This window comes from Periplaneta americana, chromosome 13 (genome assembly GCF_040183065.1).
Source record: "Periplaneta americana isolate PAMFEO1 chromosome 13, P.americana_PAMFEO1_priV1, whole genome shotgun sequence".
NCBI lineage: Eukaryota > Metazoa > Arthropoda > Insecta > Blattodea > Blattidae > Periplaneta > Periplaneta americana.
Window position 1 is genome coordinate 148,219,374 of NC_091129.1, and position 16,378 is coordinate 148,235,751.

General features: G+C 35.3%; 1 protein-coding gene across 2 annotated transcripts in view; it reads left to right on the forward strand.

The window, feature by feature from the left end:
- The window catches only part of Hr39 (Nuclear hormone receptor FTZ-F1 beta), a 383,352-nt gene that overhangs the window by 83,474 nt on the left and 283,500 nt on the right, over window positions 1-16,378 (forward strand). For both annotated transcript variants that reach the window (XM_069844467.1, XM_069844466.1), the window contains exon 2: window positions 13,240-13,312. The gene's annotated coding sequence lies outside the window, so the exon portion shown is untranslated. The remainder of the gene's footprint in view (window positions 1-13,239; window positions 13,313-16,378) is intronic.

The following is a 16,378-nucleotide window of genomic DNA, read 5'->3' on the forward strand; positions in this document are numbered from 1 at the left end:
CTCTAAATTTTTAATTTATATTTGTCTGTATTGAAATCCCCTCCTGAGTACGAGTCTTACTCATTCAGGAGTGGGCTAGTTTATCTTTCATTGTATTTATTAATTAGTATTCATTTCAAACTTACTAGCAATAATAAATAAATAAAATAAATATACATTTTTTAATATAATTTATATTGACTTCACTAAAGAGGCTCCTTGCGACAAAGTATTGAAAATTTTTAGTTCATATTCTCTCAAAATTCCTCTGATTAAGGTTCTGGCTGATATGTAGGTACGTCTATTATCAGGCAGTACATCTCACTTGACGATATATGTCAGAGGAAGAACAATATTGTTTGTATACATCTGAAGTCTGACTAGTTTAATGTAGCTAGTCGGCAATGTATGCAATGGAGGGGGAAAGGAACTGGTCACCTTACCCCATTATTTCTTGTTCTAGTTGCCTCATAATTGGTGGCTTCTTGGTATTACTTGTGACGTTCGGACCTGTTGACTGAACAACAAACGACATTTGCTCAGAAGCTTGAAAATAGTCATGGTAATATAAATTAATTAGCTTTTTGAGCTCAGTCTAAATCTAATATAAAATTTAAGTGGATTCCCTTAATTTTTCACTATTATTTCACTAGTGTCCCCTTAATGAAAACTGCATCACTGGAACATGAAAACTGAGATATAGTAAAAACACCCTGTTCTTCCAAATTACTAATTATGAGGTATGCTTCATGTGATTTTACAGACGGAAAAATAGGGGTTCAGTCCTATAATTGGTTACTCAGACTGAAGTCTTCTAGATTTCTTAATTTCCCAGGAAATTAACTTGGAATTTATAGTTGTTGCCGTACTTATATTTCTTCTAAACTGAATAAATTATGCTGTTGGGAATGTCGTAAAGTACGCCATAAAATGTATATAAACTATGTACAACAAGATATAAAGCAACACGCAGGCGATCGCTGTTAGGTGTCTTTCAGTACAGCTGCCCTCGGGTATCGTTTAAGGTTGTGTATTTAATATCTAAACGAGAATGCCAACATACATTCCCACAGCGATGTGGGTGGTCGAGACGTACCTTTCATAACAAATGGAGGTAATATATATTACAGAATAGGTATACTCTTCTGTTTATTACAGAAGAGGCGTAGACGTCTGTGTAATTATGCATTTTGTTTGTCTTTCTACCAGTAATGGTGTTAGGTTCAATGGTCTCTTTGTTGTTACAGAAGGCATAAAATAATCAGTGTAACTGCTTACAGTCCTTTTGATTTTCTTCTCTCTACAAAGTTCTTTCTACATATTTCTCCGAGATACATTTTGTTGTCTCTGGTATACAACAAAACCTCATTCATATGTTTTTATGGGGACGTGAAAAAAACGCATAAATGAAAAAAACGTATAAATTACTGAAATGGCATTTAATAACGTCTGAAATAGCACTTGAAGACTATATGGGGGAACGAGTTAATGCAATTTAGTAAAATTTTCACGAAACAAATTGGTAACTTCACAGTTAAACCATTTTTGAGTCTGTAATACTTACTTACTGGCTTTTAAGGAACCCGGAGGTTCATTGCCGCCCTCACATAAGCCCGCCATTGGTCCCTATCCCGAGCAAGATTTATCCATTCTCTATCATCATATCCCACCTCCCTCAAATTCATTTTAATATTACCTTCCCATCTACGTCTCGGCATCCCTAAAGGTCTTTTTCCCTCCGGCCTCCCAACTAACACTCTATATGCATTTCTGGATTCGCCCATACGTGCTACATGCCCTGCCCATCTCAAACGTCTGGATTTAAAGTTCCTAATTATATCAGGTGAATACAATGCGTGCAGTTCTGTGTTGTGTAACTTTCTCCATTTTCCTGTAACTTCATCCCTCTTAGCCCCAAATATTTTCCTAAGCACCTTATTCTCAAACATCCTTAATCTCTGTTCCTCTCTCAAAGTGAGAGTCCAAGTTTCACAACCATACAGAACAACCGGTAATATAACTGTTTTATAAATTCTAACTTTCAGATTTTTCGGCAGCACACTGGATGATAACAGTTTCTCAACCGAATAATAAGAGGCATTTCCCAAATTTATTCTGTGTTTAATTTCCTCCCGAGTATCATTTATATTTGTTACTGTTGCTCCCAGATATTTGAACTTCTCCACCTCTTCATATGATAAATTTCCAATTTTTATATTTCCATTTCGTACAATATTCTCGTCACGAGACATAATCATATACTTTGTTTTTTCGGGATTAACTTCCAAACCTATCTCTTTACTTGCTGCAAGTAAAATTCCCGTGTTTTCCCTAATCGTTTGTGGATTTTCTCCTAGCATATTCACGTCATCCGCATAGACAAGCAGCTGATGTAACCCGTTCAATTCCAAATCCTATCTGTTATCCTGGACTTTCCTAATGGCATAATCTAGAGCAAAGTTAAAAAGTAAAGGTGATAGTGCTTTAGCCCACAGTGAATTGGAAACGTATCTGACAGAAACTGCCCTATAGAGTCTGTAATACAGTACTCAAATATTGTAACAAATGCTTTTGAAGAATATAAGATTATTGTAGAAAATCTTAGCTGCGTAGACAATGACTCAAGGCTGGTTCACAATAAACCGGGAATGAAAACGACAACGAGAACGAGAACGGAAATATTGTTAAAATAAATGTATTTAATTGTGAGCATTCACAATTAACTATTGTGAATTCCCACATTGAAATACATTTATTTTATCATTTTTTCCGTTCTCGTTCTCGTTGCCGTTTTCGTTCCCGGTTTATTGTGAAGCAGCATTTACTTTTTTTTTACTTTGTTATTTAACAACGATATATCAACTACGAGGTTATTTAGCGTCGATGGAATTGGTGATGGCGAAATGATATTTGGCGAGATGAGGCTGAGGATTCGCCATAGATTACCTGATATTTGTCTTATGGTTGGGGGAAATCTCGGAAAAAACCCAACCAGGTAATCAGCCCAAGCGGGAATCGAACCCGTGCCCGAACGTAACTCCGGATCGGCAGGCAAGCGCCTTAGCCGACTGAGCCACGCCGATGGCTGACTCACCTTGTTCTTCCAGTGTGATCTTCGTTTAATAACATGTGGTTATTTTACACAAAATCTGTTATTTTAGTCTGCTTGCTCCTAAGGAATAAACTATACCCTCAAATTGTGATAACTGCTCAGTTCCATCATGATGTGTTACAAAATGTTTCACTGTCTCTTAGTTGAGGGGATTATTTAAGTCTTATTACATCATACCTTATCCATCGTATCGTTAAATTTATCAAAATTCTATTTATGATACGTGTGACTAGCGAAGACAGCTTTATTTTCATATCTTTCTCGGTTTCATAATATTAGGCTATAATGTACACGCAAAGTAATTGAAAGTGTTTATTTGTTATATAATTTTATTTTGTTATAGAATATATTATCTTGTACCATATGTGATCTTGTCCTCTAAATGTCATGGTTTTGGTCGTTTCTGTAGCTATTGTTAAGTCATTTTATATACATTTTTTCTAATTTATACTGATAGTCAGAAAGTACCGGAACTTAGGATTGACACCGCCGTGCTCTGCAGGAAACTTCTCTTCCTTGTCCGTGTAGCATGTGGCCTACTGTCCAGGCGTATAGACTCAGTGTACCGTCCGATCAAAGGGGAAAGTAATGTTTGAAGTGCTCTTCGATATCTAGGGCCTCGAGTTTATTCCTGAAGGTCGAACTGTCAGAAAGGAGACACACATAGCAATTCTTCGAAGTCTTCGTGATGCAGTTCGACGAAGAAGACCCAATTTGTGGCAAGGACAGAATTGGGTTTTTCATCATGACAATATCCTAGCACATCGGTCGCTCTTGGTGAGCGAATTCCTCACACGACACAAAATACATGGCCTTCCACAGCCACCATATTCTCCAGTAAGAGCTCCAGCAGATTTCTACTTATTTCCAAAGGTCAAATCCCTACTCAAGGGACGTCGGTTTGCGTCAGCCGAAGAGGTGAAATTTCATGCGACGCGCATTCTGCAGGAAGTGACGAAAGATTGGCTACAGACATGTTTCGAGAAATTGTGTGGAAGCTAGCAGAAGTATGTCACTGCCCAGGGGGCGTACTTTGAAGGTGGTGGTGTGTAAATAGTTACATTTCATCTGCAACAAAGTTTTATACACAATGTTCGGTTACGTTTTGATTCTACTAGTAGGTAGGGTAGGCCACATACCACACGGACAAGGCAGAGAAGTTGCCTACAGAACATGGCGCTACTACTCGAAGTTCCGGAACTTTCTGACTATTACTGTAGTACAGAGCGTTCGCCTACGAGTGAGGCCAGGAAAGCGGCATGTACTGATACGCCGCTTGGTGCGCGCAGTTGTTGAGACACGCTCGACAATCAAGGACATCAAGGTCGACAAGTTATCAGTTGTGAGCCAGATGTTGCAGTATTTAACACGTACAGTGCAGTTTCTTGACACAGTTGCTTAAATATTCAGTGTGTGTGTAAAATTTGTTAACAATGCAAACGCAAAATTCACGCTTGAACAGATAGTTTTTATGTATGATGCATATGTGGAAACAGAGTCATGTGGAGAGGTGCGTAGGCAATTTGAAGTGAAATATCCGGGTGCTCCAATTCAGGGTAGAGAAACTGTTAGACGTCTTGTTAACAGATTAAGGACAACAGGGCCGATAAATGCTATAATTCCTAAGCGAAAACAAAGAGTATTGACGGAAGAAAAAATTGATGAAATCAGTGCATCATTTACACGCTCTCCTAATAAATCTCTAAGACGTGTTTCACAGGAAGTTAGTGTTTCAAAAACATCAGTCTTTACTACTGCTAAACTTTTAAAATTAAAACTCTACAGAGTATAGTATAGAAAGCGGAAGCTTACGGATAGAAGATTCCCGCAAGCGATACCGCAGGCAGGCCGCTTTCCTGGCCCCACCCGTAGGCGAACGCTCTGTATATAGACTATTGTAATGAGCAGGCTTCGAGACTTCGGACCCAATAGAGCAGTTCAGTGGGAAATCCGCATAACGGCGTACTGAGTATAGTGGTGGGTACTGTAGAATGAATGCCAACAAATATGCAAAGGAAAACGCTCTGGATTTGAAGGTTCTGACGAATAATTTGGTTTTCATACAAACTGTGTCTGAAACTATTACACGGTTAGAAAAGTCAGAGCAAGAGATGCCGGAAGCCCTCAAATTAATTAGAATATTATGCAGAGAATTAATGAGACATCAAGTACACCGGTTACTGAACGTGTAAAACAGAAGTGGAAATCAATTTTATGTAAAAATAACGGATATGGAACATTGTGTAAGATAAACAGCAAATTAGTAGACATAGAGTCCCCCCAAGAATAAAGGACTGTCTCTTAGAGACTGCAATGTTGTTAGGTTTTTTCGTTTTGCTCCTATCACGTCATGCGACGTAGAGCGCAGCTTTTCACAGTACAAACTTTGGCAGATAACCGAAAAAGATTTACGTTTGAGACACTGAGAATGTATCTTGTAGTAGGTACATTGCAATTCGGTACTGTAACTGCACTTCCTAAAGAAGACCAATAGGATAAATGAAGAAATTAAAATTGCTACATGTTTATTTCCACCATTAACACTGTGTATAATTAAACACAAATGCTTATAAAAGACAGGAGAATAAATGCTTTTCACATTCTTTTGACACTGTCATTGTGTAATGTATATTTACTTTCAGAATGTACATATGTGTGTTTCCTCATACTACCTCAACGCATCTCTACCTTTCACTACCTGCAGCGAGTCAACAATTTATAGTGCATGCACAGTAAACTTATTGTATCGGGTCCAAAGTCTCGAAGCCTGGTATTGAGTATTCAGAATATGCTGTCAACACTTGATCATCGGAAAAATGGAATATTTTAAGATCAGAATTTCATGAGAGTGTGATTCTTTCTGTCATTGGAATACAACGAAAATTAATTCGTATGTGATTCTTTTATTAATTGTAAAAGTTTTTAGTATTTTTCAGAAGACAGGACATCTTATAGCTATAGGTCATCGCAACTCAAAGATGGAATTATAAATTACTAGTGGCTTGTGCAGCAAACGCTGCTGCAAACTAAGTTCGTTAGACGTTCAAATAAAAATTTTTCAGATTTATTTTCAATGAAGAATACTTGACATTTTGATAGTTATTTGCTTTCATAAAAATGAAACACTCCCTCTGAATGGGTTTTTTAGGCCACATACTTTTTTTAACCTATCCACCTTCAGTTTTTGAGTTTCAACGCTGAAACGCAAGTATCAATGTCAAGACGATAGCAATAGGTGTTTCAGGTCATTGTGGATTTAGGCGAAAGTTTAAAAAAATGTCAGGTTTGCCAAGTTTTCGAACAATAGCATTTTGCTGCATGTAGAACTTGGAATGTAGAGCGTAAAATCATTTTATCCTACTAAGAGATCATACTGAAATGATCTGGAGACTACGAAATTTTCTTGGCCTCTTATTTTATTAGTAAGTAATACCTTTTGGTCTTTCTTTAGGAACTATATTTTTTGCGCTCTCTAGAGCCAATACTGAAGACAATGACATATATCAATATCTACACTACACCGCCATTATGTATATGAAAAAGACCCAACCCCACTTGATTAAGAACTATAAAAATATTTGATTTTTAAAAACAATATTATTATCTTACGTAAGTTTTGTAGTTATATATAGCCGCCACTCAGTAAATTATAGAAATGAAGATCTAAATTAAGATATTCTCTACATTTACTTACATAACCTCAAAACGTTTCACTTTCATGTCATCAATATATCATTAATGTTATGTATAATTAATGAAAAATAGACGCATCATGACATTAACCATAATAATATGTAATTTCTAAAATGGTAATAATGTCATCAAACCACCTCAAGTTTCGTAGATTTGAATATCCAATACACAGCTGTACTCACAAAATTATACACTGCAGAATGAGACCTGTAAATTATTTTTAATAACAAATTGAATTTGAGCTCTAAATATGTCGGCAATCCTGCAGGTCATTTCCTTCGTGTAATAGCCTATTGTTTATTGTAGTGTGTGTTTTGTTCTGAAATTCAATCAAGTCGGCCGTGATTCAATAAAATTAGTTAGATTTTGGAAAATAGGAAAATTATGTAGGAAAATTGACATTTCACTGAAAACTATTATTTTTCCGAAAAACTTTGAATGCCAGGCATGAAAATGAAGGGTCACTCATTAAAATCCGTTCAGCAGTTTTCCCGTAATTTCCATTACCAGTTCAAATTATATATATAGATTATGTATAACAAATAAATCTATGCGTATTCAATGTAAGAAATGAATAAACACTGAAGTTAACATATATCATCAGTTATCATACTGAACATTTTAATGTCGATCATATTAGAGTAGTGAGTAGTCCAGATTTCTAAAAAAAATGGCGTGAGGTGAGCTGTTAAAACTTATTTCAAATATTTACTGCTTGGACCAATGTTACTGCGAAAGATAAAAACTACCGGTCAGCTACGTCACTGATTATTTTAACCAGTGGCCAAACATTAGTTTACCTCCAGGTAACGAAGACATACATATGTCTTCTAAAGAATGAAGTAATACAAAAAGCATGCAGGAGGTACGTGAATGGTTGTGCAAATGTTTTCCCCACTTTGCGTGTCCGCGAAAAGAGACACGTATCACGATGAGCCATCAGGAAGGGGAGGCGTAGCGACTTCTCTCATTACTAGTCAACGTTTTGAGATGTCCTTGAATGACCTTCAGAGACCTCAAAGCACCCACGACAAACAAATCCAGTAGCGGTCGGTGACCAAATAACAACATGCAAAATATAAAATAATGGTAGGCGAACTTTTGACGCCCAAGAACCAGATTGTAAAGTGGAAATATGGCTCCATATACCCAGCGTAAGAATTTCGATTTCTTACGGCTACAGGTACTAATGTAGAGTATAAATATTTACGTCTCATAGCACCTACTGTAACTAAATATTGACATGTAAAATGACACATTGCTTACATTTCATGCAACAGCTATGGACTGTCATTTTAAGTAACGTTGTGGCAAAAAAAAAATTGCCCGCGCCATTTTAAGTAATAATTTATAATTTCCGTGTAAACCTGTGCGTTAAGCCTCGTTCACATTTTTCAAGTAACTTGAATTCAAGTACCTGAATTCAAGTCGCCGTTCAGACATATTCAATTTATTTTGTTTTCAAGTAGGATAAAATGGCGTCCATGGATGTTGTGCAATTAGGAATTTCTGTAGTAGCACGTCTCCGTGCCAGGGAAATGATAAATATATTGAAGAAATGGAAAACGCGTTGTTCAGTATGGGTTAGGAATTAGATTAATAAGACTATTACACTCTTACTACGTCATACTACTTTTGACCAATAAAACTGTACGAAAGGACGTATTTCAATCAATCACGGCAGCTTATCGCACAATTTTATCGCGTCCCTACCATTTGTTTCTTTGTTTGCCAACATTTGAAACTGCGCTGGTCTGGACGTCAAAAATATATATAAAATTACAAACCACTCCAGTCGATGCACAGCAGTTTCAAATATGACTCGCATTGGCATTCAAGAACAAGAATTAATAAAAATCACTGATCATACCTATGCATCTTCTGAAATCCGATTTACAAATAAATGAAGAGCACCATTCGGAAACCATGAATAAGTTGAATACACCATGTAGGCCTAAATCAACGAGTTCTACTTCTATTACGCACACGTCCAATATAACATCAATTGAAGCACCAACCACATTCAAATTTGAAAATTGTACATTCAATAATTATTCCTTTTAAAATTATTCATGTTTATTTTTTATGTCATCGTCGTTAATTAAAACTTTTCTAACACTTGTGTACAGTATATTAGTTAGGTTATGTTATAGCTTCTGCTCTGAGAGGATAAAAAGAACTTCTGCTATATGATATTATGGATAGTCACGTATCAGAGAGTGTTTAATATTAAGATTTATTGAATAGTAATCATTACAGTGTCTGTATAAAGATACTACTGCCATCTAGCATGCATCTAGCGTAATATTTGTAATGTTGAGATGGTACAATAATACATTTGAAGACAGTTGTATTTTCGTAAGTCAATATTTTATTGTATTGGAGTACTTCGTTCTTCTAATTTTTATATACTTTCTTCTAATCGTGTAATAGTCAATTAAATCCCACTCGAGTTTTGATTTTCTCTAGATATAAATCAAAACGTCTAGTGAGATTTCTGTTGAGAAATACACGGCCACTGACTATTACGAATAGAATAGTGAAATCTTCAAGCAGATTTAATAATTCTTATCGCAAATGTAATAAAACATAAGCGAGTCTGATTTACCATAATTGAAAATGATTATCTTGAAGCTGTTACAGTTCCCCCGCAAAAATCTATCAACTACATTGAACAATGCCAGTTTCGACGATAAATATCATCCCTTCAAGCAACGCTCTTCTCTTCTTAATCCCTCATATCTTCCTCACTTCTTTTCTATCTACAGTTTAATAGTTTTGTATTATTTTTCATAGGCTATCTCATCTGTGTCCACGTTAAAATCTCTGCTGTTCAATTCTTCAATGAATTCTTCTTTTCTTTGCAGCTTCCTTTGAATTTCTATTACGAAACTTTGCAGTTTCTATCATCCGCAGGCCTTCGTGTATTTTATACAACTTCAGAAACTCAAATATTTGGTCACTATTTCACTTATAGCTGTTTGCTATTATTTTTACGTTCCCAGTAGAACTGAAAAACAATCAGCTGTTAATTTAACGCTCTTAAAATAGCTGTTAATTTAAATTCCCGCTCTTTTCTTCTTGAATTCAAGTTATCAAGTGACGTTCACACTTTTCAAGTCAAGTAAAAAGTAGAAAGGGATCCAACTTCACTTGAAACTTGAATTCAAGCCGTTAATTGATTTCAAGTCAACTTGAAATATAGTTCACACTTTTCAAGTTCATCTTTCAAGTGACTTGAAGTGGGATTTTTCATGTGGACCATAGTGACGCTTGTGGTGTACAAGGTCGAAGTTGATGTTTTTCTCGGGGTTCTTCCGTTTCCCCATATTAGGCATTTATATCATTCCATAGCATTCCCCGAACACCGGCTGGTGACGCAAGAAGAGGGCTGCTCTAGGGACGTGTGGGGTTACCTGCTCGAAAACTGGATACGCAGACAACCTTAGTGTTGTCATATTATTATGATGTACCGAGTACATATGAAGTTTCAGTGCAGTAATTCTGCGTTTCCATATGGTGAAGAATCGGTAGAATAGAGAAAAATTCTCTCCGGCACCGGGACTCGAACCCAGATTTCAGCTTTCCGTGCTGGCGCTTTATCCACTAAGCCAACCGGATAAAAGTTCCGATGCCGGATTGAATCCCTCTTATTTTAAGTTCTGCATATTGTGTTCCCCTTTGTTGTCCTACCCTTGTGTACCGTGTCACAGTAAGTTATGTATGTATGTATTTATTAACACTACAATTGGGTGTACACCCGGTGGCAGTGATATATAATATACAATAATTACAATTACATGAAATAAAATAAAATAAACCTAAATGAAATAAAATAAAATAAACGTAAATCTGTAAATAGTAGATGCAATAAACCTAGGACTATAATTAAAAACTATTCTATAATAACGCCTACGATAAGCAAAAGTAAATCTAACTTCTATTTCACCCAACTATTACCAATTTAAATAATTACATATTACCTTAATTAATTACATACCAACTTAATTACATATCATCTTAATTAATTACATATCACCTTAATTTATTTACATATCAACTAAATTACATATCATCTTAATTAATTACATATCAACTTAATTATTTTACATATCAACTTAATAATTACATATCAACTTAATTAATTATATATCAATTCAATTAAGTACATGACACAACTTAAATAATTACACTGCACCTCCAATTACATTTTCAGTCTAATCTTCTCAACCTTTCTTTAAATGTATTGATTTTAAGAGGACCACCCTGAAAGATTGCCGTAGGTAAGCTGTTCCAGTCTACTATTGTGCGGTTAACAAAAGAAAATTTTGCCACGTCCGTTCTTTGTTTTCTACATTTAAACTTCCTAATATGATCAGCCCTTCCTAAGTATGATGGTGTTGCTAGTCTAGCATTGATATCGGTCCATGCTTTGTGTCCCATTTGTGCCTTAAACAATGCGGTGAGTCTGGTTTTTCGTCGCCTTGATTTGAGAAGTTCCCACCCTAAGTCTTTTACTATCTCCTCACCATGTCCCTTCCCCATTTTGACATATTTTGCTGCCTTGCGTTGGACCTTTTCTATTGAATCGATTTGGTTTTGTCTGTGCGGATCCCAACCTACTGCTCCATATTCCATAATTGGGCGAACAAGGGTTTTGTACGCTAATTATTTTGACGTTCGGTTATGTGTGACAATAGACACAATGTCCAACCACAAGTACAGAGGTGCACTCATTACGAGTGACTGAGTGGCCGGGATCCGACGGAACGTGGCGCCGTTTTGAATCACAAAGTGATTTACTTATGCTTTATCATATTACTATGATGTACCTAAGTACATATAATAGATGCCTAATATGGGTCATACTTCTCTTTCTCTTCGAAATCTTGAACTCTTCTATTCCTTCGTACCTGTCTTCTCGCTTCACTTACCTTTCTTCCCACCATAATCTGAACACACGCTCTCGCCATGAAACAATACTAACAATACCATCCCATCGCACCTCCTCATACTCGTCTTCTTTCACAATAGCCCTGCCAAGACTCTGGAATTCGCTACCTGCTAGTATCAGGGACTGTCGAAATAAAATTGAATTCAAACGCAAAGTTACTAGGCACTTGGTCAGTAATTGATTTCTTGTAAATAGTTTCCTTAATCTATCACAAAATATTTCAATATTCAGTAATTTAATCGCTATACAATTTTGTTATTCTAGGTTTAATTTGTAATTCAGTAAATATAAAATATTCATTGTTTTTCTATGATAAATCATCTAGCTTTAATTAGTCAGGTAATCTTTTCGTACTTTGATTTTTATTATAATTGGAATTGTAAATTTAATACTAATTGTAATTTTATTTGTAATTGTAAATTTAATACTAATTGTAATTTTATTGTTCATATTATAGTTGGAATCTCCTGGTAGAGGGGCAGAGAAGGCCTGACGGCCTTATCTCTACCAGGTTAAATAAATTAATACTACTATTAATACTACATATGGGTTTCAGTGCAGTAATTCTGCGTTTCCATATGGTGAAGAATCGTGCCGGAGAGAATTTTTCTCTGATTATCAGCGGCTGATATAACCTCTGCAGTTGCGAGCGTCGTTAAATAAAACATATGATAACATTTAACAGAGACCCGAAGTATAGTATAATATACTTGCATTTGTGCAGTGACTGTAACCTGCAGAATTTTTTCAGCATTTTTCCTCGTGTCAGTGACTTTTCTTTCCAAGTTTAGAATTATATTGAACTTCAAAAATAAAGCAACAAATGTCTCAGAACTCAGGAGGAGATGGATGAATAACAATAACATTTACGGAATGATCTCATGTGTTGGTATACAATATAGCAGTTATATGTTGTATTGTGTGGGGCTGAAAAAGAGTTCTTTACTTTTCCTCTGAAAAGTATGTACAGACATTCTGTTTTAATGCTTTATTACGGGCTACTGTTACTCATAGACTATTTCATTCCATTCATTAGACACATATAAATCTTAAAGTAAATTGTATGTATGTATCCTAATTCCCTGTATAGACGTTACACGCAATCATAAGGATTTTCTTGAATCCCTTGCTACTTTTAAATAACAAATGCACTTTACCCATTATACGGGCCATTTTCGGGCTTTTCGAAGTGTTCTTTTTTCTCCTGCTAGCGGTTATTATCTGATGAGCACTGTCCCATGACAGTGAGGATATAATCTAACTGCGTAAGTTAAATGCATATTAGAATAAATTAAAGTAAAATTAAGATTTCAGTTTTCTTCCTCTACTTTTTTTCATACTTTCATTAGGGTTTGCCTGACTCTCATAACTTGGCTTTTTTTTTTTTTTTTTTGGGGGTTCTAAACAGGTATTTGAAAATGTTAATTTACAGATTTGTGTATTTATGTATGTATTTATGTACATGATAGTATCAGTAAAATTCTCTTTTCTGTTGTTACAGATGAAGAGTTTCTTAGGATTTCACCTGAATCACTGAAACGTTCGACGTAAGAGTTTTTCTCTATCTAAGCAAGGTAAGTTATTTTGGTTTTTTAATATATATTAAACATTGGTGTTTTTGATATTGATAAAAATATATTGTGCAGAATAGAAATCAGTATTGTCTCAAGTAAAGGAACTCAGTAATTTGTACAGCAGGGCTGGGCACATTACGTGATTCTGAGAAATGAGCGCTGTGTGCTTTAAAGAGCGTATCTCGCGAGCGGTGTGACGTATGCATATGTACGTCATTCAGTGTCGGTGCAGTGGTGTGACTCTGCAATATGAATGCGAACTTTGAAGACGGAGCTTCCGCTCATACACTAAAGCGGACCGCTAGTCCCAACGCTTTTAATGTATCATGGGAGGAGGAGTTATTATTTTGGTAGAGAGCAGTGGATTAGCAAAGTGTCATAAAACACTCCAACTGATTAAGACGTTCAATATCCAACGACATTATTCTTTACAACATGCTACTGAATATGACAAATATGTTGGTAATGAACGCCATAAATTAATACAACTTAAAATATTTCTCAGGTACATTATATTAGAGTATCTATTTGATATTTGCATTGAATTATAAGTTATTATACACTTAGTAATATATAATTTTAAATTATACAAGTATGAACTGTAATATACTATACTATGATATATCATAATATTTGTATAATTTAAAATTATATATTACTAAATGTACTATAATAACTTATAATGCAATATAAATGTCGAATAGATACTCTAATATAATAATAATAATAATAATAATAATAATAATAATAATAATAATAATAATAATAATAATGTACCTGAGAAACATTTTATTTAAGTTGTATTAATTTATGGTCATATCATATATATATATCATATATCGCATCGCATCACATTATATTATATTATATTACATATTATATTATATATTATATTATATATCACATCATATCACATCACATCACATCACATCACATCATATATCATATCATATCATATATCATATCATATCATATCATATCATATCATATCATATATCATATCATATCATATCATATCATATCATATCATATCATATATTAACAGGATGACAATAATGCACTTAGTGAATCGGCCATGAGAATTAGCTACAAAATTTGCCACCAAATTGCAAAGGAATTGAAAACATTCAATGAAGATGAATTCATCAAGCGATGTTTAATTATATTGGCAGATGAACTCTGTCCACAGCAAGTAGGGGAAGTGGAAGCCATATGCCTTTCTCGTAGATCCGGGGTGAGAATGTTGCAGTATGTGCGTATCGGTTATGTAAATAAGCCTAATGATTTGTGTGTGTGCATAGAGCGAAGTTTATTTCATTAAATTAATAAGAGTGTTATAAATTCTGTAATGTACAATGGATTGATGTAATATCCTTATAAACCATTATGTACTGACAGACTGAATGACTAGAACAACCGTGGCTCTTGTTATATTAATGCAGGGAAGGTAGCTGTAATGCGAGTCCGCCACTGCGTGAGCGTTCTGCTCTGGCTTGGAATTGAAGTGCCTTTCGGAGCGAGAGCAGCTCTGGCCGACTAGACTGAGCCGCTCTTATGCCCGGCCCTGGTGTACAGTGTACTTCAATTGTTCGTAGTCCATGTAATTTTTTTTTAAATTGGTTTTTTAACGAAGCTGTATCAACTATACGTTTTTTATTCTGTCTGTCTTCACTCTCTCCATCCTTCTTCATATCCATATTTCAAATTCTTCTATTATAGTCGCTTCTCTTCACTTCGTCTTAATGTACAATGTTTCTGCCCTATACAATGCTAGACTCCGCACAAAGTCCTTCACCAGTCTCTTCCTTAGTTCTTTCTCCAGAGTTCACAGTAGATGCTCCTTTTTCTATTAAAATCTTCCTTTGCCATTGCTATTCTCCTTTTGACTTCTTGGCAGCAGCTCATGTTACTGCTTATAGTACACCTCAAGTATTTGAAGCTGTCCGAAAACTTCATTACAGCCCTTGGTTTCTTCATCTTATCACCTTACCAAAATTTTGACATAATTTTGTATTTGAAAGGGAGTTTTGATGTTGATAATATTTACTTATAACTTGCCATTGAAATACATTTAACTCAGAGGATGTGTGAACTTGCTTAAATTCATTGTTTTAATCCTCTTTAAATTCTCAGGAGCCATTTTTTTTACCTAGTTCCCTTCTCCAGGACATTGGAACAGTATTCAGTATCAGGATTTTTTTCGTCTTACATCGTTCACGATTATGTACGCTACATACTTACGTCACACTTAAACACGTACGCACGTTGCTAACGGATGTTGTTTTACTTTGAAAGACGTAAGCTGTGAATGGCCAACGAATTAGGCATTTTCTTCAATTTGCTGTAAATGAATGTATTTAAAATACGGATAATACATTACTAATATTGATTTATAATTTGAAATATATAATATTGCATTTTGAACACGCTGTAGCATGAGCAATGACTATTAAACTTGGCGGCATTGACTCAGTACTCAATACTCTGATGATACACAAGATGGGAATGTCTGTCACCATGCCAGGCTTGGAGCAACCTTTCAATGAGCCGAGGTTTAATTGTTGACACTGTTCTTCATTGCTTTGCACGTATTTTTTGGTGTTTTTTGTATGCATGTATATATTTAAAAGGCTTCAGTTTTGAATTACTTGTACTTTTAGAATATATTTTTTATCTCTTCAGAATTGTGGTTTTGAAGATTACTCATTACAGGTATCTCAGTATGGCATCGAACATTGTTCTGCATAAAAGTATACTGAGAAAACATTCCTCCATTTCGGAAACCGTCATTGTACAGTGTTTGTACAGGGACATCATTTTATTTTTACTTCAATTTTTATTGTCCCTGAGTTTTTGAATGTACTTCACTCCCACCTCTTCTACTAATGAAGTTCAACCGTCCTCCACACAGATCCAAGACCGCATATACAGTCATAATAGCCTTACGGTCATAGTAAACAGTACGTTCCAAAAATATGTTCACGTTTTCCAGTGACGAAAGAGCTTTCAATATTGAATCATTTTCGCACAGGTACTGTCGTCCATTTGCCTACGTCGTGTCCCGGT